At 40.1% G+C, this 25053-nt stretch overlaps 1 protein-coding gene across 1 annotated transcript in view; it reads right to left on the minus strand.

Moving 5' to 3' along the window:
- LMO1 (LIM domain only 1) overlaps positions 1–23821 on the minus strand; it is a 239318-nt gene extending 215497 nt beyond the window's left edge. The window contains exon 1 of the mRNA XM_053979720.1: positions 23760–23821. The gene's annotated coding sequence lies outside the window, so the exon portion shown is untranslated. The remainder of the gene's footprint in view (positions 1–23759) is intronic.
- Between the last annotated feature and the right edge of the window lie 1232 nt (positions 23822–25053).

A 25053-nucleotide genomic window follows, 5' to 3' on the forward strand; every position in this document is an offset into this window, starting at 1 on the left:
CTAGAAAACCTTAGGGGTCTTTTGCTGAAGTCAGATGCTGGAAACATGAAGAAAACTTGTACATCTACATAATCAAGTAAAATTTTAAAGCTAGATCCTTTCTCAGGAGTTTAAAAAAAAAAAAAAATCCCAACTCTACGAAGAACATAAAGGGAGCCTAGCCATTCCAGGAATCCACATGCAGCAATGCCACTCTGGCAGGCTGGGGCATCCCCCTCTCTTCCCAGACAGCATTCCAGCTTTCAGAGAAAAATCTGAGCAGAAAGGATTGTCAGGAGCCAGAGCTACCCAAAGAACAGTGCATGGAGTGTGGCAGAGCCCAGGAAGCTGAGCATGGAGGGGATGCTGCAGCAGGAGAAGGCTCCAGCCCTGTCTGCACTGCTCGCCCTCATCTCCCACTCACCCAGCAGGGCACACTCAGCTTCTCTGAGCAGCAGCTCCAGGAAACTCTGCACTGCCCTCAGGCTTTGATTAGAGGGGAAAGAAGGCTTATCTGAAGAGGCTGCATATCATCCCTGCTGTATGTGACAGTCAGTCACTTCAGTGCAGCTTTCTAGCCTTCCACATGAGCTCAAGTGCTCTGGCTACATTACTCACATCTAGAACATGCCATTCAGACTGTCTCAGCTTGTAAAAGGCTGAGTGCCTAGTTATATCCATGGCTCTTGAGTGTGATCATCCCTCAAGGGTCCACTGGAGCACTCTTCTAGAGTACATTGAAAGGTTCAGGCCTGTCACAATGCTTTCTTTCCTTTAGGGATGCCTTTGTGACACAATGCCTCTGCTTTTACTCTGAAAGGACTTCTTGTCATCCCTGTCTGATCTGATCTGTGGCTCTGGTTACTGGGATGGACACTGAAATGTAGTAAGTGGGACAAGACCCTGCTCCTTCATGTCCACCACTCTCACGTCAAAAGACCGGGCCCTTTGTAGCAGAATCATAGAATATCTTGAGTTGGAAGGGTCACATAAGGATTATCAAAGTCCAGCTCCTGGCCCAGCACAGGACACCCCAAGAGTCCCACCATGTGCCTGAGTGCACCCTCCAAACACTCTTGAGCTCTGTCAGGCTGGTGCTGTGACCACTGCCCTGAGGAGCTGTTCCAGTGCTCAAACACCCTCTGGGGGAAGAACCTTTTCCTGATATCCAACCTAAACCTCCCATGACACAACTTCAGGCCATTCCCAGAGGAGAATGCCAGGAGTGCCTGCCCCTCTGTTTCCCCTCACAAGGAAGCTGTAGATAGCACAAAGATCTCCCCTCTACTTCCTCTCTCTAGAAGAGTCAGAGCTGATCTTAACTTTCCACTTCCCACTTTCTGTCCCACACAATTTTGAAGATTAAGGCTTTTTCCCAAGGACAAGAAGTTAAAAATTCATCCTCGCATCACCTCTTTTCTGAGACTTGCTTTGTTTCCCTCATCTGCACCTTATCTTTGTTTCCCTCTAATGGGTTCCTTTATTTTCCTACCTCATCACGCTTGTCACCCTTTCTTCCTTTACTGTTTCTCTCATTTTTATGTAACCAACACAGCCCAACCCAAAATAGGAGCCCCAGTGTGCTGAGTGCTTTACCAACACTTCAAAAAAGCCCTGTCTGTTGTGAAGAGTACTTGGCTTTTTCCTTGGTTATCCTTACCCTTTATACCCTATGCTGCAACACATCGTTACAGCTATCTGCCACTTCCCATCCATTGGGGCTAAAACCTCTACAGCAAGAACACTTTTCAGTTTCAGCAGGTATTAAAACCAAGTGCCTTGTCATAGGCAATGTCCTTTCTGCAAGAAAACTAAAATTCCCAACAATGACAACACAGTGACCTGAGGTTTCTCTATTTTGCCTTGTCCTTGTCTAGCACACCCCAAATGAAATTCACTGTTCATTACATTTTTATGCTTAATTGATGTCTTCAGATGAGACAATGACCACTGGAAATTACAGCTTTTGGCTGGAAAAAGTCATATTATTTTCTGATAACACAGCATATAATGTGTGTCATTCAAAGGATGAACAATTTCTTCCATTCAGAGTTTTCATCTGCTTGCTTGTGGTACCAAGCATATGCATTACCCGATTAAATAACTCATGGCCCCATAAATCGTTAACCATGTGTACAGTACATAATTCAGCCATCTGCAAACTGTGTTACAATGCACTATTTCAAAGCTTTTCTCAAGTTAAAGAAAAACCCAAACACTCAAACAACAAACCCACAAACAACAACAAAAAAAAACCCTGCAAAGCTTTGTTCACCAAACACTGTGCTGGTGACCTTTCTCTCTAGTTTCCCTTGCATGTTTGTTCAGTTAACTGCTCAAAACATTTGAATGCTACGTTCAACCCCTGCAAAGTCAAACCGATGCATGACAATCCATCAAAATCAGCCAGATAAGAGAAAGCACATTCCAATTCCAGAATTATTGTTGTCTGATTCTAAATGACAGGGTATGAAACAAAAAGAGCACAGAGCCTGATTTGCCACAGCAAAACTAAGCCCAAAGAACAATAAGAAAAGAAAGCCTTTCAATGAGATCTTACAGAAACGATATAAAATTGCAGAGGATGGGAATGCATGCAACAAGACAATTGCAGTGTCACACATACAAACTTTGATCAAATAAAAAGGTTGCTAAATGTGTGTATAACTGAAGACTCACTAAAACAGAAATTATGAAGCTATTTTCTGACATTTAAAGCAAAGATGTGTTCATGCCATTAGGTCTAGATGCAAACTCTTTCCCCAGGGTTCATCTCAAATCTAAGGATTAAATATGACATGATTAAATGTTTCAATTATCTTAATTCAAAACATTTATTAATAATTGAAATATATAACTCAGATGAAACAAAAATCAAATTACAAGACAGCTTGCTTTATGTAAAAAGCTTTGTTACCATTCTTAACCAGCAAAGGAATTCATAAAAGAAGCAACCTAAAACAGGTACTGGCAAATTAAAAAGCAGAAACCCACCCCCAAGTCCTTTGAAATTAGTGAAATAGAAGTATTGCCATTTAGGAATATCTCTGTCACTGCATTTTGCTAGCTCAGGCAGGTAGACACAATGGCAACACACCCATGTCTCTCTCTACCTTCCTCCCTCCAACAAGGAGCAGACTGGCTCTTTGCTGAGCCATCCTGTGGAGGGGCCAGTGCCAGCCCAGCCAAGTGTTCTGCAGCTCTCACCAGGCCTCCCCCGAAGTGTTTGCCTCCCAAAGTCACAAGGCTCCCAATCTTATCCATGTCTCCTGGTGATAGTGCAGAAGGAAAGATCCCCTCACTGACACAGGAAAACACGTTCCCAGAGCCGTCAACATGTGTCAATGGAAAGGTTTAAAAGCCTTGGCAGAGAGTTTGAACCATATTCTGTCTTTAACAAGGTGTGAGTCAGTGGTGAGTAACGCAGTAAGAAATGTCCCAGCTGCTGGTTTCTAAACACCTGGGATCCTTTAAAACAATCCCTTATCCTGGACATGAGTCTTTCTTCCTCAGAAAAATCCAGGATACTACAGCCTGTGGGCAATCGTGATCAAGAATTTAACTCAGCAGGACTGGGCACAATATCTTCGACAAGCACAGAGTAAAGGAAGTAGTTTATCACAGTGTGACCCTTGGAGTGCCTAGACTCAGTAGGGATGGGATCAACTTTGAGACGGGATGTTTTTGGGAAGTCAGGCAAAGCAATTCTCTTGTGAAGCAAGGACAAGGTAGCATTCACACACAAAAAAAAAAAAAAGTTGAAAAAGCAGTAGGATATGGGTGAAAATGTTCTCTTAAAAAAGAAGCAAGCATGGTGAGAAATGGTGATTTCAGCAGTCGTGTCTTGATGGGTGAATGTTTCAAGATTAAAAGACACTGAAAGGTACTTCTGAACAATCTTGCCACAATCCTCATGAGAACTTGACACATACACAAATGTTCTGCAGTTTAAGTTATGTTAGAAATAGTACAACACAAGGACATGTTCTCTGACTTTTTATGATTTAAGCTGGAAAAGGAGTTGCAGGAGATGCACTATTTTCCAAACCATTTCCCTGTAACTTTAGGGGAAAAAAAAAAATTGGTTCCATCTACCCTCAGTGATCAAAACACTAACCTAGCTGCTCACTTGTCACTTCAGACATGTCAACTCCCTGCCACCTGGACACATTCCTTCCTACTTGGCTTTTCCATTACCCCTACAAGAAAGTTCAAGCAGCTCTTCTTCAGCATCATGGAAATTTTCAACACTTCTCCTGTTTGTCTGACCTCTGCCTTACAGTACTACCTGTAGCATTTCTCTCTGCCAACACCAGCAGTGTTGAAGTCCCTCTATTTGTCTCATCCTCTCTCTCTCCTTCTCCACACTCTCTTCAAGATCTTGTCCTGCCACAAGAAGGACTGTAAGGAATTATCCATTTGTTGCTGGATAGACATGCTGGGGAATGTGGAATGGTAAAACTCCTATGTAGGCACAGATATGCAACAGCCAACAATATGCAAAAGGAACTGACATTGGCTTCAGCATCAGCAGCAGCTTTTGAGGTGAAAGCACTAAGTGCACCTGAAACAGAATGCAGCTTTTGTGAAACACAAGCAAATAATAATATAATTAACAAAATCGCTCAGAATATGGAAGTGCAGCTCCATGAGGGCCTGTTTTAATGCCTAGACCCCAATGTATCCAGCTCTGTAGCAAATTTCCTACAGGCAGTGCTCTCTTGCCTGCTGAGCTAGACATCATCTCCCTGCTGAAAAGGTTTAAAGCAGCATTCCTCCTGGCAGTGGGATTAGCTAATGCCCAAGGCAGGGCTGGCACCCTCAGAGCTTTTGTCCAGTATTGAAATGCTACTGTGTTTCTACCCACAGGAAGATCTGTCCTGTGCAAAAACTTTAACACATTTTGACTACAGAAGTCAGCATCTGAATCCAGAGCATATTCTGTAAAGGGAAATAAAGGGGAATTGACAAGAAATGCCCAATTCTCACATTTGTTCCTGAGGCTAAACAATAAATTTTGTTTTCAAAAATATCTACTCTCTCCTTACTTCAGAGTTATAGCACTTATCCGAAGTAATAAAGGAAAACACACCACGATAAAAAGTCTGCAAGCTGCTCCTACACACAGATCTTATTCCACTTCCCATTTTTCAGGCTTTTTACTTTTCTAAAATTATATAAACGAAACACTCTATTTTTAAACTAAATTATAAACCAGCCAAGCAACATTCTATATATAGACACATAGATTTAAATTGTCGAGGGAAATTATCACAGTACCTGGGCATGTTTTACATAATGCACCTCTGGTGGAAATCACCACAGAAACTGCTCCCTGCCCCTCCCAGCTATTGAAGCAGCTATAGAAGGAGCATGAAAAGGGTAGCCAGGATACCGACTGCCAAGTAAAATTCCTGTGCCTGCCGTCAGTGCAAGCCTGGAACAAAGAGGTGCATTTAACGCTGCTTCCTCAACTTTGCCAGCTTCAGGCTCAGACAGATTTCTGGCAGAGCCAGGAGCCTGTCGCTGAGAATGACCTGCCCCCTGGTTCCCACGAGCTCCTCCCTTGGGACAGATGCAGGGGACATGAAAACCCAGTCATTAATGGGGAACAACAGCTGGGCTCTTTGCACCGAACAACAAACTTGGTGGAAAACCCTACAGGATTAAAGAGTGACACCACAAATTGGGTTCCACATAATGCAATCAGCTTCTGCAGAGCAGCTTCCAAGACCTGTGCAATTTGGTAAAGGAGGATGACCTTTCTGTAGGAATTTTTTTACCCTGTCCTGTGCAGCTCTAACAGACATGCAGCGCCGGTTTACATTTTTTAGGAAGATTTTGAAACCTTATATAAAAGCTATCACTGTTTTTCTCAACTGTCGGTGACTTTGCCAGGGAAAATGTGTTTCATTTTATGCAGTCAATACAAAAAAAGAAAATGCTGTTGGAAAACAAATGTTGCCTGTTCTCAGAAAGCATAAGGTAGAGCTGACCCTTAAAGTGGGTGGCCCACAGATTTGGTGAATTACCTGCTGAACTTTGGTGGGTCAAACCCAATATTTTATATTTGCAGCTTCAGCTTACCAGTGTCAAACTTTCAACATTAATTAAAAACCAGAAAACACATGCTTTCCATATCTTCTTATCAACTCAATACCCTGTTTCAATGTACTTCCAGCTCTGAATCTGCACATCCTGCTCCCCATGGATAACTTTCTGTGCACCAGTTACAATGAAATACAGGAAAATCCAGTTTTATTCTGATTTCTCAGCAATATTTGAATTCCTGAAATTTCAGATACAGATTGATATAAAATTATTGCAAGGCAAAAAGAAAACCCCAGACTGAAAAAAACAATGCTTGATCCATAGAAGTCACATATCCTGTAGCAGATGGACACTGTGAGGCAGAGTACACTGTACACACCTTGTGTGGAGCTATTTCATATTTGCATGCACTTAAAAAAAAATAAAAGGATGATGCAATCCTAAATGACACTGAATGTGTGTGGTTCAAATATTAGTCATACTGGTATTCCAGAATTTGGAACCAATAAATGTTCCACTGCCATTAAAACACCAAATATTCTGGTGAGAATATATTGTCCAATGAGAAATTATTTTAAAGATCCATAAGGAAAAAATGATTGTATATTTTATTTTTTAAATAAACATGCAAAATGTTTAGATATAACACCGTTAGTTCTAATTTCTGAATAAAATTGCCAAATGTCATCTTGGGACTTCAATACCAATGATTACAATGTGTCCAATTTCTGATAACATATTTTGCAGTCAGGTTTTTTTTTTTTTTCCTTTTAAACAAAAAAGAATCTGAATGGAGACAGAAAAAAAAGTCACTATAGTATTCTGTAAACTTCTTGAAATAGAAATGTCTCTTCTGTAAACCTAACCAGAACTGACATGTAATACAACAGATTTATACAGGAGGATATTCCTACCTGGCACTTTGACTCTACTTACAGAGGAACAAAAATTAGAGTAAAATCTTCTAATCCACAGGATGACATGAGTAATATGTGATGCAACTAAAATTTTACTAGGGGGTAAGTAATGATGCTGTGGCTTGTCTGTGCTCATCTCAACAGGGGAGGGTGCCCCATCATGGTTGTGAAGTGTTTGTGGTGTGCTGTGGCTGCAGATGGAACATTATCTGTCCTGATGTGGCTGCAACAGCACCACCAGCCTCCAGTCCCTGATGTGACTCTCTTACCATAGCTGTGACACTGCCATGGTGTCACACGCAGTGTCCTGCCTTGTTTTGACATTTGTGGTTACATGCACAGTGTGAAGGCAGAGTTCCAGAGTTTAAGGGATCCTGGTGAATTCTAGAGGCTTGGTAACCCTGTAAAACTACCCCTTTCATTGTGTACATATTTTACAAAGCACTTTCAAGGGTGTTGTAGGAAATTAATATGGCTAAAAGGGCTGGGTTTTGTCACCCAGATTTTTGCAGGTATTTAAATATGCAAAAATGCTTGTAAATGTGGTTGTTGTTTAAAATACAAAAAAAAAAAAAACCAAAAAAAAAAAAAAAAAACCAAAACAAACCAAAAAAAAAACCTCAAAATCCTGCAAACTGTGGATGGTAAAACACATTTACCCTCCAGGTTAGGGCGTGTTCTCTTAGAATGGAGGGTATCACAGTCACAGTTTAGGGGACTAATATTACAAAAGGAGGGTAGATCGCCTGAAAATTATGATATATATTAAAACACAGTATTTTAAAAATATTATAAATTTGAATTTAGTCCAGTTCTAGCATTTTGAGGGGAGGGATGAAGTTGAGCAAAACTTTAAGCAGTTAATAATATAAGAGTCTTCATGCTTCTGCATAACTATGTCATCTCTAGATGTTAAAATTTATTCTTGTGGTTTCTTCTGCAGGATTTTCAAGTTCCATAAGGTTTTCCATTTTTTACTGGCAAAATCCCATGAAACTAGAGGTCAAAAGTGACTTTACTGAATATAAACATTTGTGAGATTAATCTTCAGGAAGCAATTATTCACTTTCACAAAAATGGAAGACAGAAAAGACCAAGTTTTGCCAACGAAAAATTTCCAACTGGCATAGCAGAAAACATGACAAGTGATAAGTTAAACTACCTGGTTTGTGTATGTAGATAAATAAGAATTGCACAAATTTATCTTGTAGGAGATGTGATTCTCAATTGTAGTGTAGTACAAGAAACATCCTGGTAATTGTCAACTTAAGAAGCTTCAGTACATTGCATATAAACACTCTGAGGTCACATTTATAGTTAATGTAAACATGCACATGTAAAACCACAATACACTGAACTCTATGCATACATAAAACATGAATTAAAATAAATCATGTCAATGTACAAAGCCTGAAATCTGTTCCTTGAACTTCATGCATATTCCATAAAATGCAGATTACATCCAGTTTTTTTAAAAAATTATATTGTACTTTAGACCTTAAAAAGCAATGCAGAGAAAGCATTGGCAAGCTTAGATCTCCTTCAGCCTGCTGGACTCCTCCCAAGGCAGGTCTGAAGGATACCCTCATCATGAAATGCCAAAGCTGAGCTCACTGCCATCAGTCCAGCTCTCAGCTCTTTGCATGTGCTTCATCCCAGACAGCCCCTAACCAAACTCTGTCATGCTCTCCTTCAATACTGAAATAATATGTTATTTTCAAAAAAATCCTTCATGCCTGCTATAAATGAGATTCTAAAAAAACAAAAACAAACAAACAAAACAACCCCCAAAAACCAAAACAAACAAACAAAAAACCCACTACAACACATCTCATTTCACAAGAATTAACTGTGAGAACTATTCTGCCATCATTTCGTAGTGAAATCCCTGTTCAAACCCCTTCATTCAGAAGTAGGGAGCTGTGAAAACACTGCCTCACTATACACAAAACCTCTGCTTAGAGCTGTACATGACAATCGTGTTTGGAAAGCAGTATCCTGGGCAGCAGCAGGAGCCAGTCTGCTAGCAGAATTGGCAAGTTAAGGAATATGCAGAATTTGTCAAGTGTAGCACATGCACCCCAAGAAGCACATAGAAAATTTCTTATTTACTGCAATGAGAGACAATATTTCTGGGGTGTTAGAGAGCTGTCTTTGTGGAGACCCACTGCCAATTCTTCACTGCATTTTTCTGGAAATGTCTGCTTGTAAAAACCCAAAATGAAATGTCCAGCAGCACCAGCACAGCAGGCTGGTGATGAGAGCATTCCACTTGCAGGTGTGTATCCCAGAGGTGAGGACCCTGCTCCAAACCACCCAGAGGGACAGGTTTGGGAAACCTCCCCTACAGGAGAGGCTTCCTCCTCCAAGGAAAACTCCCAGGCTGGCAGGTTTTTGGCTGGACAAGCACAGTTATCTTTGCTATCCAGACAAGGAGCTAATGCTGGGAGAGTCTGGCTTTGCCACAACACAGACAGGGAAAAGAGCTCAGTCCCTGAAAACTGCGGGCTTGGAAAAGGCTTCCCCCAGAAGCCATACAACTAAACGAAAAACTGCAGCTCCCTATACAGAAGGGAAAGGCAAGCTTGCCTCACCCTTTCTTTTGATATTATTATCCCACATCAAAGAAAATATTTTGGCATAACCAGTTTACATATTTACAATTCTGAAATAAAACATCTGCTCAGCACACTATTCAAACTCTACTGGGGACAAATTCTACTTTCACAGATACCCACACAACTGTGGGGAACTTAGTGATTAGAAATGTTAGAAAAATTGGACACACTTCTCAGGATTATTTTTCTGAGCTGTTTCTCTTCTGTTTTCTTACTCCCTCAGATGCTTTCCTCTCTGTCCCCTCCCCTTAAACTGTGTCCCAATTTAAAAATCCATTTCCTGCATTTATCAAGACAGTTTTTCCTTTTGATGAAAGGTATCACCTGGCTTTGCTTAGAGATTTATTGGTCTGTATGAAAGCCTGGTCATTCACCTTTCTTTCCAGGCTTGTCTGGGTTTTGGATGCACCATACAGAAGTTTGTTGGATTTCCAATAAGTGAATCTGCTGCACTCACAGTTCTGTGCTTATGACTGTATAATGGTACTTTTCCTTACCTGGGATAACTACTAAATGTGTTTCATTTTTTATCAAACTTGGGCTTTTTTAATAAGAGATATAAAACATTGATATTCCTATTACATCCCACAAGGGAAAAGAAACACCATTTGCTGTAATCAGGGGAAATGTTTTATTGCCTAAGACATGCATTTATCTCCCTCACAAACAGAAGTCATAAAAAGAACATACAACTGGTTAAATGTTACTTGATGTACCTTAGGTCCCAACTGGTTTGCTTTAGGTCCTGCAGTGTCTTGTGGAATTAAATCCAGGCATGAACACAGGTTAATGCTTTTTCTTTCCTTTTAGCAGAACTCTGTCAGTCTGGCCCACACCCCAAGAGCTTTCACTTCAGACTAACCTGCAAGCAGCACTGTGGGTCTCTCCTTTACTTCTCCTTCCCAACGCTCCACCGATTCACCGCTGACTAATTAATTATAAAACTCTGTTCTTAAAGCTCTTCTATAAATCTCTGTCCTTGTTGCCATCCTGCAGATCTATTCAGTGATCACACTCTTACTTAAATCACGTAAGAAAGACTGGTCTGTCCCTTTTATCTGAAAGGCTGTTAAGGAGGCCCAAATTCTAAAGCTTTTTGTAATGAACTGTTCTTTCTTGAAGACAGTTTACCATCAAGCATCCTTCCAGGTCTCATGAAGGGCTACACTGCACAAACTGAGATGACAGTTGTCAGAAGGGAAAGCCAGTCCTTTCCTGAATAGAAAGAAGAATAGTTGTCTTTTCGCTTCTGTCCTTTCTCCATTGTACTTTCAAGGCACAACTGGAGCTCCTACAGCAACAGGTATTTTTCTTTGCTAAGATTCATTGTTGGAAGCTCACTGGTATTCCGAGTTCCTAATTCTAAACCCACTTCTCTCTTTTATAAGCCTGCACGTTATTTGTATCTAAAGGACATTCTTTGTAAAGGCAGCAGTTTTCAGAAATTTGATTCTACTTTCTTCCAGGGCCTTCTATCTTCCTCTCCTCCTCCTCCTCCTCTCTGCCACAATGGTCTCTTAAAGAAATGTCTTATGTGTGCTGCTATTCAAAAATAAAATCAGGCATTTGATCTTTTCTGTCCAGACTTCCTTCTCATTCTCCATTTTCCTGGATTCTGTCGCATGTTGCACTGTTAGCTTAACAGCCACTGTTTAACAGCATATATTGAAAATACCAGAACAAATAAATGCATCCAACACTGATTCATTTTTTTTATTTGACATAGAATAATAAGCAACTCAGCAAAGAGAATAATTTCAAGTTTTTCAAGTCTAGCTTTCTTGGAATTCCATATTGAAAAATATGGACTGCAATCTGAATTACAAAATCTGCTAAAAAGCTCTGAATCTAAAAAAAAAAAAAAAAAAAAAAAAAAAAAAAAAAAAAAAAAAGGCTCTTATACAGCAGCCATTTTGTATCAGTCAGAAACTGTAGGGTTCCCAGACTCAGATTTTAATTTTGTACCCTGTACCACAGACTGGTTTTTTATATATATTATCTTAGGTATTTATGCTTCTCCCTTTGAAGGTAAGGGGTCATGCCCTCCTTAGCTAAAATCAGGCTGTCCAGAGTTTTCCATGCTCAATTCTATGACTCAAACTTTACTGCAGCTCACCTATTATCCAGGCTTGAACAACATCAGCCCTAGCTCATCAAGGGTTGTTCCAGTCAGTGTGATAGATGGAAACACAAAATAATTTTTGTCTTGGTCACAAAACTCAAGGAAGCAAGTTTGCATTGTTTGGAATATAAGGTGTAATAAATCAATGTTTCTTTAGATGATCAAAAAAGAGATATGTATATCACTATTTTTTGAAAGATCTCCCAAAGATAGGGTGCTTTTATTTTTGGGGTTGGGAGAATTTTTTGAAAGGAGAATTTTGCTGAAATTTTGGAGTGTCTCAGCTTCTGCTCAGATGCAGCTAAGTGTTCTGGATTTCCAATTGCAAATCCATTCCATAGATTTATGAGCTCTCTAATGCACTTTCATCATTACTATATCCTTAGGCCTGTGACATTTTGGATGAGTGGGAATGACAATTCCACAAAAATTCAGACAAAAAATAACAGTTGACATTTTCAGTCATATGTGATCAGGTTTAACTATGACTTAAGGTTGAAATTTAGCAAATCACCACACTTTATTACTTTCTCCATTTTTTGATGTGAGGCTATTTATGGTGTGATGGTATTTGGTTTTGGGTTTATATATTTTTTTTTCAATTGTAGATCTGCATTTAAAGTTTAACTGAAGAATATCAAGAGGAATCTTTGGGTAGCTGGACCTAAGGGCATCCAAATCAGCTCCATCATGGCTACAAAAAGCTTGTGCACAGTTTTTGGATCACATTTCTACTTCTCCAGTTTCAGAGAGAAGTCATGACAGAGACCATAATGTGGTAAAGAGACAGGTTAGGCAGTATAACGAAACTTTGTAAAAAGATTTATTTTTTTTCTTTTAATTTTTAAGTATTACTCATTTCTCTCTGACTGTACAAGACATTGGCCTGGACAGAGCTACTGAGCAATGGCCTCTGAAAAGATTTTACAAACCTAATCTCTATTCATCTGTTACCATTTCACCATGGTTTCTGTTATGGGGCAGCACTGGCAACATCTAAGCCACCTGCTAGAGTTCAGCAGCATTTAAGATGTCATTTGAACAACACTAAAATGTATTTGCACAAGCATACCAAGAGTTTAAGGCAAGTGGAAAAGTCACCAAGTTATTTCCTACCTCTGCCTTTGAAAATTCTGTTTCTGTGAAGGACACTTAGAAAAAAAATAGCTACAACTTCTATCCCCTGCCCTCCCAATTAGGAGCATGAGCAAAATTCCACGCTGTACAGCATGCTGTCTGTGCTTCCTGTGCACCAGATCCATTAGTTGTTTGCTGAGGGAAGTGAAATCAGAAATATTTTATTATGATTTCCAAATTACTGTGTAACAAATGCTCCAATAATCCTTATGGCGTAAAAAAAAAAAAAAAAAAAAAAAGTCTGTTTTGCCCAACAAGCAACTGACAGCTTTCTAATGCAGCTCCATTAAAGCTCTTTCCCAAGTGTGAGAGGCACTTTTTAACTAGCTCCTCAGGGCATTGTTAGAGATCATTGCTTACAGCCACTGCGCCATAGCAGTGCTTCCCACCTCCTCCTGATCACTCAGACACAAGAGATGACTTTAAGCACAACAAAAAGTCTCAACCAGCCAAGAGAGCAGCTGTGAGAATGTCTCTTTGTGTACAACAGCAGCCCAGAATGAAATCACAGCCTTCTGGAGAAAGACAGCGCTCGGGGTGTTAGATGGAAATAAAGAACAGCTTCTGTGGGTGTCTTTTCGTAGGTTAGTAAATTGCAGGTGTTTGGGGAGTAATTTTAAAGATAATAGCTTCTTATTTTATGCTTTAAGCATACAGTAGTTTACAAAATGAGTAAACTTGAAGTAAATCTCAAAGCCACCTTCTCTATAGGAGCCGATCCATTTTATCTAAATATGAAGAATTAGGAATTAGACAGGCAACCGAATGCATATTTTTTAAGCAGAGATTGCTAAAAATACTTGATTATATATTTCTTTAAGAATATAATTGTAATTAATTTTACAGCTCTTACAAGTCAGAATTTGCAGAGATCAGATTCAGAAGGTATTAATTTACCTTCTACAGCAAAGGCACACAAACAGTTCTTGTTGAATAAATCCTTGATAGCTATCAAAAACTGCGTCTAAAGTTCAGATGCTTATTTGCAACAAATCAACTCGACACTCTCAGATCTTATTGCCCAGCTGTACTGAGAGAGTGTTAATAAAGCAAACATGAAACCTCAGTCAGTGTCAGACTGTCTTCAGGACAGATGGGGGACATACAGCTTTCCAGACACAGGTAAAACATGAAATTAATTAACCAAAATCATTCCAAAGCCACCAGTGCATCATTTCAGAAATAGAGTGAGGGGGTAAGTCACCCTATTCCTCTTGAACAGTGCCTGGAGTTTCCTGTCCTGTGTGTCCCCTCCTGCTGGGGAGGGGACCAGCTGAGAAACTCTGGGCAGCCTCTCAGCAAGTGCTATTTGACTTCTAAGTCTGAATGCCACTTTCTACCACAGTGACATGAGGGGTTAATGCTGTTGATCCTGGTTCTGTCTACTGCATTTGGGTTTTTTGGGTTCATGGCTTTAATTCCTCAAAGTCACCAGAAGTGATCTAAGGCAAAATTACAAAGATGAATATGAACTCTTCCTCAACACTCGTAAGAATACAGGACAAGAGAAGATATTGCAGATATCAACCAGAGCTAGAAGAGCATGTGGTGAGCAGAAAAGTAAAATATCAGGCACTTCTGGAGAACAAGACTGATAAGGTTACAATGTGATTGAGTTCTCCACAATGGAGATAGATGACCATTTACTTTCTTCATTTATCTACTCACATCTGCACTTTACATTTCAAGAAGCTGAAACTCTTGCATCATTCCATTTATCTAAGGGACTAAAGGCAGCACACAATCCACATGGAAAAAAAAATAAACATGGCCCTGGGATATATGTTGAGCAGTTTTTCAGTAAATCTTATTTATTTCTTCCGAGTCCTCAATATCTAAAGCTTTTATGTATTCATTATCGGCAACATGTCGAGTAATGTGATAACTTGACAAGGTTCTATTGAAGCAGCTTAGTGGGACATACAGTACTTATGCTGCCTGATAAGAAAACATTAAGAAAGGTCATATCCTCTGTTGTATTCCCTATCTCTCTGGGCAGCAGCAGTTTGAGTTTTTCTGAAAACTAAAGTTTGGAAATATTCCTGGTAAAAGTAAGTGAAAAACTATCTGGCTGCATTAGCACAATGACTATCAGCTGCTATTAATATTCATGTTACTTTCCAAAAGTGGATATTAAAATAAAACACCTCACAAAAAAATTAACCCTATTGACTGGGCATGATTGCGACACGAGAAGCTGGTCATCTCAGCATAGCTGTTAGACCTGGGATATCATGGCAATATCCCACTGACTGGCCCCTGGAACAGCAGCAGAGATCCCATCCCACCTTGCCTGCTCACTGCTCCCCCATATCCACTGCTAAGTGATGTGGGAAGCCAAATCAGATTTAGAACACCACAGAGCAGAACATGCACCGTGGCTGTGTCTGACTGGCACTTATACAAGTAGCAAGGAGTATCTCTATTTGGAAAGCCTTGTGATGTTGGAGACCTGCAGAGCTGGTTCTGTGCCACTGGTGGGCAGAACAAGGACAGGAAGGAGGCAAAGGGTGTGGTCAGGTTTCCCTGAGATCCAGAGCACATCCACTGCCCGAACAGACAGTGCTTGGGGCCACCTCAGGACACAGCAGATGAGCAGCAGTGCTCAAGCCCCTGATATGCCTGACAACTGGACGTTCACAAAAGGATATTGTGGAGCTGTATTTGCCAGACATTCTCCTGAGCTGCAGTTTCTGTGACTCCAAGGCAAGCTTGGCCAAACAAAGAAATTCCTGCTATTCAGGTAAAAGAACACAAAATGACAGCCCAGCAACCTCTGTGATAACAACACCACCAGTAACAAATAAGCTGTTTCAGAGCTATTACTCTATTTTGGGCACACACTGTCTATATGATATACTACCTGGTATTATTTGGGATATGGGGACACATTCAGTTTGATGTGTAATGACACATATGTGTTTTGTCACAAAATCTTTATATGTAGGCCCACTACAAATATTAAAAGTAATTTTGAAAGGCATTTTCTCTAAGCAGTAATTTATAGTGATTAAAAGTCTTCTTTATTTTCCAACATGTCTTACTGGTTATTTCATATTCCGGTCATTTTTGTCATTACTTTCCTCTGTCACTTATTTCACTTGGTGCATGCAGCCCAATTTCAAGCAGGTTTTACATACAGAAAAATACAAACATCATTATTGGACTTCATTAGATACAAAGTTACTGAATTTTAGTAAAAACATTGGTTGTAAACCTGGATCACAGCTGGATGTCACAAGCAAAATAGTGAAATGTGTAATGAGGTGGAAGGGGAAAAAACCAATACTATTAGACCAATTAAAGAATCATCATTTACAGAAATACTTGCTCAGACTTCAGTCTTGTGAAAAAATAATAATTCTAAATCCTGGTAAATACTGCAGCTCAGTTTGTCAAGGGTCAAACACACTTGTTTTTTTCCCTTCACTCAGAATACTGTTGGGATCAGAATCAGCAGATTACAGAGTTGCTGTCAGCTGTTCTGCCTGAGGGAGGGCTTTCCTCATGATGAGATGAGGGGCTGCACTTGAAAACATGAGGCAAGTGGAGATATGAACACCTGTAACAATCATTTCTCTAATTCTGACTGAAAGTCAGCCTGACCATCAGCTCTTGGTGCACTTTTTTTAAGTCTCACTTGATGACAGAAGCCTAATTATTCTTCCTATTGACAACTCCTATGAGTAAAACTAAAGTTAACTCCAGGATGCAATCAGCAAATAGCAGCAGATCCAAGATGGAGAGTGAAACACTGCCCTTAATTTGTGATGTCAAGCCCTTTATGGCCTCAACTATGAGCCAGTTAATCAGAGTTATCATCTTGGGTAGCACAGTAGCTTCTGCTTGCAATCAAAGCTGCTCTCACACCAAGCTACAGCTCCACATGAGCTGTAGCTGAAGACAGAGTGCCTCTGCACAGCAGGGGTGGGGGAGCAGGTAGCAGAATTGTCCCGTATTTTATTGGCAAATAATGATTTTATCAGATCAGAGGACAAATTTTAGCTCAAGGTGAAGTTGACATCATGCTACTTTTGAAGATGAAAGGAAATTGATCTGATTTTGACTTTGTCCCTGGTCCTCTTAACAGCATCTCACCACGATGCCTGGGACTATAAGAATATGTAGATTCTCACTGGGCATAAATCTTGTGCTAGGGCTACTATTGATATTCAGACTTAAACTCTCTGGCTTTTCAATAACTTCATCTGTGGTCCTGTTGTGATAGTTATCTACTGCCTTTTTTTTAAGAGATTAGTAACAATTAAAAGCCCCATAAGAAGGGTCTTACAAGAATAGACACAGTTCTTATTCAATTAATAATCTGTCTCTGTTCTAATGTCCACACTGGGAAAAAAAAAAAAAGGCAAACTTTTCTATTGCTAACATAATTTCATCATTTTCTGAATCTTTACATGGAATACAAGAGAGATCTTTTTCCTAACAAAAAAAAAAAGGAGGGGTCAGAGACTGATGCCCAAATTTATAGTGGCAAAATGTTAATCTGTGATCAAAACTGTTAATAAACCATATCAAAGACAGTTTTAATCACATGAGGACTTCTAATTAAATTAAATTTTCACAGGGAGTGTCTTTGACCTGTTTGTTCAAATTTAAGACCAGTGACTGAAATCTCACTGTAGGGATTCCAGGATTGGGAAGCTTTGGGATTCCCCTCTGGCCACCTCTGATTCTAATTGGATTCCTCATGCAAAAACATCAGAGGGAGATCTCCAGGTACTTGTCCTGAGCACTACCCAGTTTGGATACACTTTGAGGTACAGTAGGGCACTGAAAGCCAGACTGGAAAGGAGATTCTGTGAAGGGGAAGGTAAATTACTGTAACCTTAAGTGTGCTGCATATAGTAATTTCTTGAAGCAGAAATATGTACTTGGCTCCATTTCACAAAAGGTTATCAGAAAACCCAGTATTTCCTTATCCTATAAGTTTGCCCTCACACCCCATGCCTCAATGTTTTAAACATACAGCAGGCTTCAGCTATGTAGAAGAATCTTTTTAAATTTGCACAGCTCAGAAAAAAAGATACGTTCACACAAATAGATTCAATTTCACTTCAAGAAATTTACAGTGTAAATACCGGCAAGATCCTCAAGATTTTTTTTGTTTTAAACAACTAAATCTAAATTTGAGAGTCTCAAATTTAACAGAGTTCTTGATCAGAGTCCTCAGCAGGTGTAAACCAGCCTTGCTTCACCAATCTCAGCAAATGCACTGAAACTTGGCTTTAGGGACAGAAACCCTAAAGCAGAGTGAGCCATCAACTGAGGAGTTACAGCTCCTTCTCTGGAGAGTGACTGTCATAATATGTTTGTACAGCAGCCAGCATGCCCAGCCTGTGACCTTGGCTAGGATCCCTATCCCATTAGAAATAAAAATTATCTTAGGAGACGCTGGAAATAATTCTGCTTCAGGTTAGGCATAATTTTACCTCCTAGAAATGAGTTCAGATATGCAATTCTTGAACAGAGGAGCAGGGAGAAGCCAGGCATGAGAGTCAGACAAGCACTGCAAAACCTGCTGTAGGCAAAACCTGAGCTCCAGCAGGAGAATCAGAAGAGAGAGGAGAGTGCCTACACACAAAATTCCACTTGTAAAGCAAACCTCACTCAGTCATTCTCGGTGATAAGCTCAGAGAGATGGGGTGCAAGCAGGGGGCCTTGAATGTGCATTCCTGTGTGTATCTGAGGTTTTGTAGGGTGTACCTCAAGGAATACAAAACATGAAGTTTTCTGAGCATGTGAATTAAGAACCTCAGGGAGCAGAAGAAATATTGATTAGACACAGTATGCTGCTTAGTACAGAAAAGTACAGGAGATAATCACCAAGGGTGATTTCAAACCTTTCCAACCTGAGATGCCAGGGTAGGACCTGCAGCACCTATTGACAACACTTGCCAGGCTCAGACAATTGTCTGATTCATTTCAAAATAGCTTTACAATATATGTGACAAGAGTAGAAAAAGTAGAACACCTTCATCTTGACCAAGTGCAAGACAGGTCCTGCAAGATCCTTTTTGATAGCTTCAAGTTGATCCTCAGTTTATAAAAACACTAGAAGACCTACAAGGTTTTCTCTTTGTTTTGAAATGAGCAAGGGATGTCTGGCTTCTAGTAAGGAGGATAGCTTTCCTTTATTATTTTTTTTTCTAAAGCAAGAACTAAATTACAAATAAAAATCTTGAATAGAATTTTAAAGAACTAGTGCAGCTGAAATTTTTTCTTATATTATTAATTGTTTTGTTCTTTCCCTCCAGAAACTGGTGAGAAGATTTCCGATGACTAACCTCAAGTTTGACAGATTTTTAATAGCATGTGACTGTCAAGGCATTTCACATTTTTTTATTCCAATGTAAGTTTCTTGGACAGGAAAAGAAGAATGATGGTGTGATGGAAACCTGAAGAAAGAGAGTACATGTTGATGACAGGCTGAACAGAGGCAATAAAGCAAATACTCAATTTTTATATTTAAACTATTTTTCAACAGTATCAAACCAATATTTTTTAGTTTCTTTCATTTTTGCATTATTCGGGAATAAGTAGACAGAAAAACCGGTTAGGAATTGTATATATAGAAAACTTCACTTTAAAATGGTTCATAAGAAGTCACAAACATGTGAAAACAGAAGTTTGGCAAGGTAGCCTAGAAAGCCTCAACAACTGTGATCGTTTACCAGAAAAGCTGACATAACAGACTTAGTTCCATGCAGTCCATATAAACCCCACAAAAATCTGGATCTCTTTGAAAGAATAATCATCATAAATGTGAACATTTAACAAAAATGTTCTTCCTTGTCTCAGTGGTTACTGTAGAAGTCAGTGTAAAATTAAGGTTTCTAAACTAATTTTAAGAGCTTCAGGGAAAGAAAACAAGCAGACAAGCCAGCAATACAGCCATATGGCTCTCTGAGATCCACACCAATAGGAAATCAGAGTCAATTTTCAAGCAGAATCCTACAGGGATTTCTAACAATTACTAAACAATCACTGAGTGCCCACCCTACTCTTAAAATTTGAATTAGATATGCCAAAAACTGAGAGAATTCCAGACATCCATATCTCCTCCCTTATGAATCAATAGAGCCTTCATGAATCCAACCCTGTGAGATGGCAAGGATCTGAGCATTCAACATTATTACTGTACTGTAGTTCATTTAATGCTGCAACTATAGTTCATTTAATGCTGTGCTGGCTTCTCTTGCATTTTCCTCATATAAAAGTTAAGTATCCACTACAAAAATGAATCATCTAAACTCCAGGTAAAAGCTATCACAGTATGAAAGTAGAGATCATGCTGTGAAAATGATATCAAATGTTATATAAAAAGAGCTATCCTATTGAAAGTGTTTGTGGTTTGTAGTTTACCTCCTGTTAGCAGCTCTCTCTGTATTGATTTCAAAAACCTGTTCAGAAAGCTAAATTCAGAATTTTTATAAAAGTATTTGAAGAGTGCAGCCTGTTAACATCTTTTTATAAGTGAAGAAGCAATATATATTAAGCACATGTACACCCAAATTAAATTATAAGAACATTAGGGTTGCAAAGCAAAGCAGTCAAAAGTTTCAGGAGCCATAATTAAGATCCTCTAGAGTACCTTAATTCAGCCCCCACCCTACACATGTCCATGATGACAGTGTCTTACTGCACAGCTCTTCCCCAGATGACCTCAAACCACCCATACCAAACCTACACTCTGAATTTGTCCTCATCAGTAAAAGAAGACTCCCTGCATATCCCATCTTCAGTCAGAGACCAGTAAAAAAAAGAGAGAAATAAAAGGCACGGAACTAAAGTAATGAATGGCCACTGGGTTGACTCTGCAGTTCTGCCCTAGCAGATTACCGCTGGTCTCCAGCACTGAAGGCAAGCTCACCTTCCCACAGCATTCATCATTTGTGGTCTCTTCCCTTTGTGTGTCCTGAGAAAGAGGTCCATGTCCCAGGAGACTCTGTGCCCATCAGCTGCATTCTGCAGTCAGGGGCAGCCTGGTTTGAACACATAGCATGACCCACACCATGGAGAGCCAGGAAAACATCAGCCCTGCCACACCACACTCAGCCACCCTGCATCCCCTTTTGCACACGTGGGAGCAGAGAGCCTTACAACACATCTGCAAGCGAGTGTGTTTCGAAAATAAACGTTATTGTTTTCAAAACAGACAGCAATTGAAAAGCCACGAGGAAATCAGGGATTCTGTGTTGGTCTTGAGCAGTCTGCAGTAAGGCAGGCCTGGGACTACCCGTGCAACAGAGAGAATAAAACAACTTAAAGATGCATTCATTCAGCAATCACCTTTTACTTAGTGCACAGAACAATGCAGGGGTCCATGGGAAAAGCAGTGTGTGACCATGTAATTAGAGACAGTATCAAAATGTATACACACAAGGGGGCCCAATTAAGGCTTCATGGACAGCATTACTCTTTTTCCTTTTCCTTTTTTTTATAGTGCTTGGTTTTATTGCAACATTCATGGATTTGTACCCTTTTATCTATAATTTCATAGGTTGCTTAAAAAAAAAATACAGAAAGGGAGAGAAAAGAAAGCCTGAAAAAATCTATTGTATGGAATGGCAGTGATACTGAAATACAGGGCTGGAACTTCATGGTCCACAGCAGAGGCTTTGGCCACATGAGTGGAAGGAGCAACGGTAGAGTCTGCACGTGGAGCAGGCTGAAGAGAGGCTGGGCTGGGATGCATGCAGCTTTCCTAGGAAATTCTGCAGCACAGGGCACCATGCATCTTGGCTCTGCCTCTCGGGTCTATCTTTGGTGGCCTTCTGCTGCTTTCTACTGCAAAGACTTTTCTCTCATCTTCTTCCCCCCAATTCCAGTCCTTGACTTGTGCCAATATTCTTGCAAATGCAACCCCTAAATTCCTCCAGTCCGAGTTTCCCATTCTAACCTTTCTGTTTAGTGCTGTATTCTATGGCTTGTTCAGATTCACCCTGGGAGTATATATTCCTCTTCTTTTGCCTATTTGTTAGCCCCAGCCTCTCTCCTACACATTACCTTCAGGTTTCCAATCCTACCTCTTTGCTTTCTGCCTCCTATCCCAAGCTATATCCACACTCCTCCAATTTTTCTGCCATCTCTTATGCCAGTGGCAGCATCCCTGCTTCTACATGAGTTCTTTCTTGCTCCCTTTAAGGTTCCATCCTAGCCAAATCATTTCACAGCTCCTCAGCTCAGGAGGTTTCCTCCACCTTGGTCTGAGCAGCTGTAAAAAGAGAACCTCAAAAGCCCAGGAGCATCTCCTCACTTTCAGCCTTGATGGTTTGCACTGTACTTGGAACCAGGAGTGGAATTCTGCACCTCAGCATCCTCAGCACCAAGTGCTGCACTGCTCTGGGTCAGCATATGCTTGAACTTCCAGTGCTTGATGCCACAATAGCCTAAAATTTTAGGAAAAGTGATCCTTGACAAGATTTTGCTCAATATCTGCAATGTTGTGCTTGGCGTGTGCTGTGCAGACAGTAATTTCAGGGAATTCAGATACCAAATCTCTACCGATCAAGTGGAAAAACAGGTTTTTCAGTGTTTTCCCTAATGGATTTTCACTGGAACAGCAAAAGATAATGATCCAAGAAAACTTTTAGATTGAGGCTCAAGAAGAGTATGATGGAGGTGATCAAACATGTATAAGAACACAAAAAATTTACTTTGCCTTTTTTTTCTGAAAAGAATAGGATTTTTTTTTCATTTCAAACAGACAGAAGTGGGCTGAGGCAGGCATCCAAAATAGAAAATTTCAGCACAAACAGTGCTGAAATAAGTGGCTCTAAGTAATGTTTTAAAATAGGTCACTCATGACATTAACTGTTATGCTATTAGCTTCTTTTATGGTATGTATAAAGTGGGAGAGAAGAGTTTGTACATGCATTTATAGACTTACAGAAGAAAAAAATGAAGCACCCAAGCAAGAACTTGTATTTGACATGATTTAGTCCTGGTCTGAGATCCATATGGTTCATCACATCCATCCAATACGCTGCTCAATGCTCAGTATACCAACTCAAAGGAAGCTGAAGTACCACCTTTGGTTTTCATTGTGAAAAACATTATTTGACTTCTAAGTAGTAAAGGCACTGGATGTTGATACTTCAAATAAATATGCATGAACTGTAATTAGTGAACTAAAAAGCATGTTTCTTCTCTAGATACAATGTGGTCTTTACCAAATAAGTAGGGAAAAAATCATGCAGCTAAATACTGGAAAATTTGTATATACCAAATGCATGCCCCAGAAACAGGCACCTCTTTGCTCCCAAGGTCTACCTACAAGAGCTGGATGTGTCTTTTCCCAGTGTATCAATCCTTTCTGCTTCTCCCCTACCCAGCAAGGTCCCACAGCTACCCAGGGAAGCTATCTCCTGTGAGCCCTCTGCTTCTTTGAGACTCTGTGATCCAGACAGCAGCTCCATGGTTACACAATTGAAACTGGGAATCACTACTTCTCCTTAACTCGCTGCTTCAGCAGGCCACAAGAGAGACAAGTGCTTAATTACAAAGGAGAAAGTTATTAATTTTCAATGCAGTAACTTACAGAGCTGACAATGCCCAAATAATGCATATATTACATAGCCAGTATTCAGAACATTACCTGGATTAGACAAAGTCATATGCAGAAATGTCTAGAGCACTGACAGGGTATAGACATAAATGCCAAATGCACACCTACAACAATTACTCCATTCTCCAAAAGAACCAATTTTTAAAGACAGCTATTATGAGTTTGCCTTGCTTGGAGAAAACAGATATTACTTGAAAGTCCAGTATTTGTTTATATTCACAGTTATGCACTGACAATCACTTCTCTGCTCCTTCCACCCCAAAATACCTCTGCTACTTCAGCTATTTTTACTTTTAGCTTTTGGGTAGTACTTCAAGCTTTAACATAAAGGACAGCTGGCATCTCACCTTCCTGAAGCCAGGTTTCTCTGCTCCTCTGAAGAATTTGTCCCCCAAAGTATTCTTCAAGCACGCCTCATATCTCCTGAAAATCACATTTGCTAATAAATAGAGTACACAGGGAGGTAAATTCATCCCCAAAAGCCAGAAATCAAATGAACAAGGATTCAAAGTGCAGAAAGCCTGCAGAGGAATCAGTCACTGATTCCAAGCAGAAAGAGTGTCATCCATGAAGGTGGAAGACTGCGTGCTGAGCTGCTGTGATTCAGTGCTCCATACGACCCACAAATTTCCAAAGGAAATCACAGCTACATAAGAACTCGACAGAGAAACATTCACAGACATAAGGCTGATAACTCAGCTGAGAATCAGCAGGTGTTCTTCCCCACTCTGCATTTAGTGCACTTGTCAGTCTCTGACATTCCTGCAGCAATCCTGGCTTATGTGCCTGAAGGATCCAGCAGGATGGAGGGAAGGAGGATGAGCACCACAACACCAGGTAACAGGTTCTGAGGGAAACACTGTGTTATCCCAGTAGCCACTAAGTGGAGCTACTAAGTAAGTATGGTAAAGGAAACTTTTGGGTTGATTCTTAAAGCACCTTTAATGCTAGCAGAAATGCTGTTTAAATTCCCACTAAAAAAGAGGAAAAGGGGAAGTATCAAAGGAATAGCTCTGGTTGTCCATTTCTATGCTGGAATACCCTTAGCGTCTTGATCTACTTGATAAATGGTTGAATGATTTTTCTCTTATAAGGAGTCATTTTATTTCACTTGTTTCCCAATCCTATGTTCAGTAATTGTGTTGTGTTGTGCCCCTACAATGTCCCTACAAGTCCATGGCCAGGACTATCCCTGTCACAAGACCTTGACTACAGCTGAACCTCTGGAGGAGAAGTCTCTGTAAAGCAGTTGGGATTGTTGGCTGGAATGTCACGAGTTGAAATGTTAACTCAAACTGTGGAGTCACTGCTTAGCCACTGATGTGCTGAAAATGTCACAATGCTTTCTGATCAGAAGTAGGAACTGCTACATCCAGGGGATAGAGTGAGTTTTTCCCTGGTTGCCACTGTGAAATAATTGAACGGAGCTTCTGAGGAATCCCTTTTGTTCATCTAATCCATTTTGTTTCAAGATAATAAAAGGAGAGCCAGTATCAATATACTACACACAGTGATATCACACAGACTTCTCTCTGTCACTCCCAATGCCTAAAGCACTGTCATCCAAGCCCTGAGTCAAGGAGAGAGCTCTACCATGGCTAAACCTCAGTCTTGGTAATGCCAGGGTAAAACAATCTAAAT

The sequence above is a fragment of the Vidua macroura genome, chromosome 6, assembly GCF_024509145.1.
Source record: "Vidua macroura isolate BioBank_ID:100142 chromosome 6, ASM2450914v1, whole genome shotgun sequence".
Taxonomy (NCBI): Eukaryota; Metazoa; Chordata; class Aves; order Passeriformes; family Viduidae; genus Vidua; species Vidua macroura.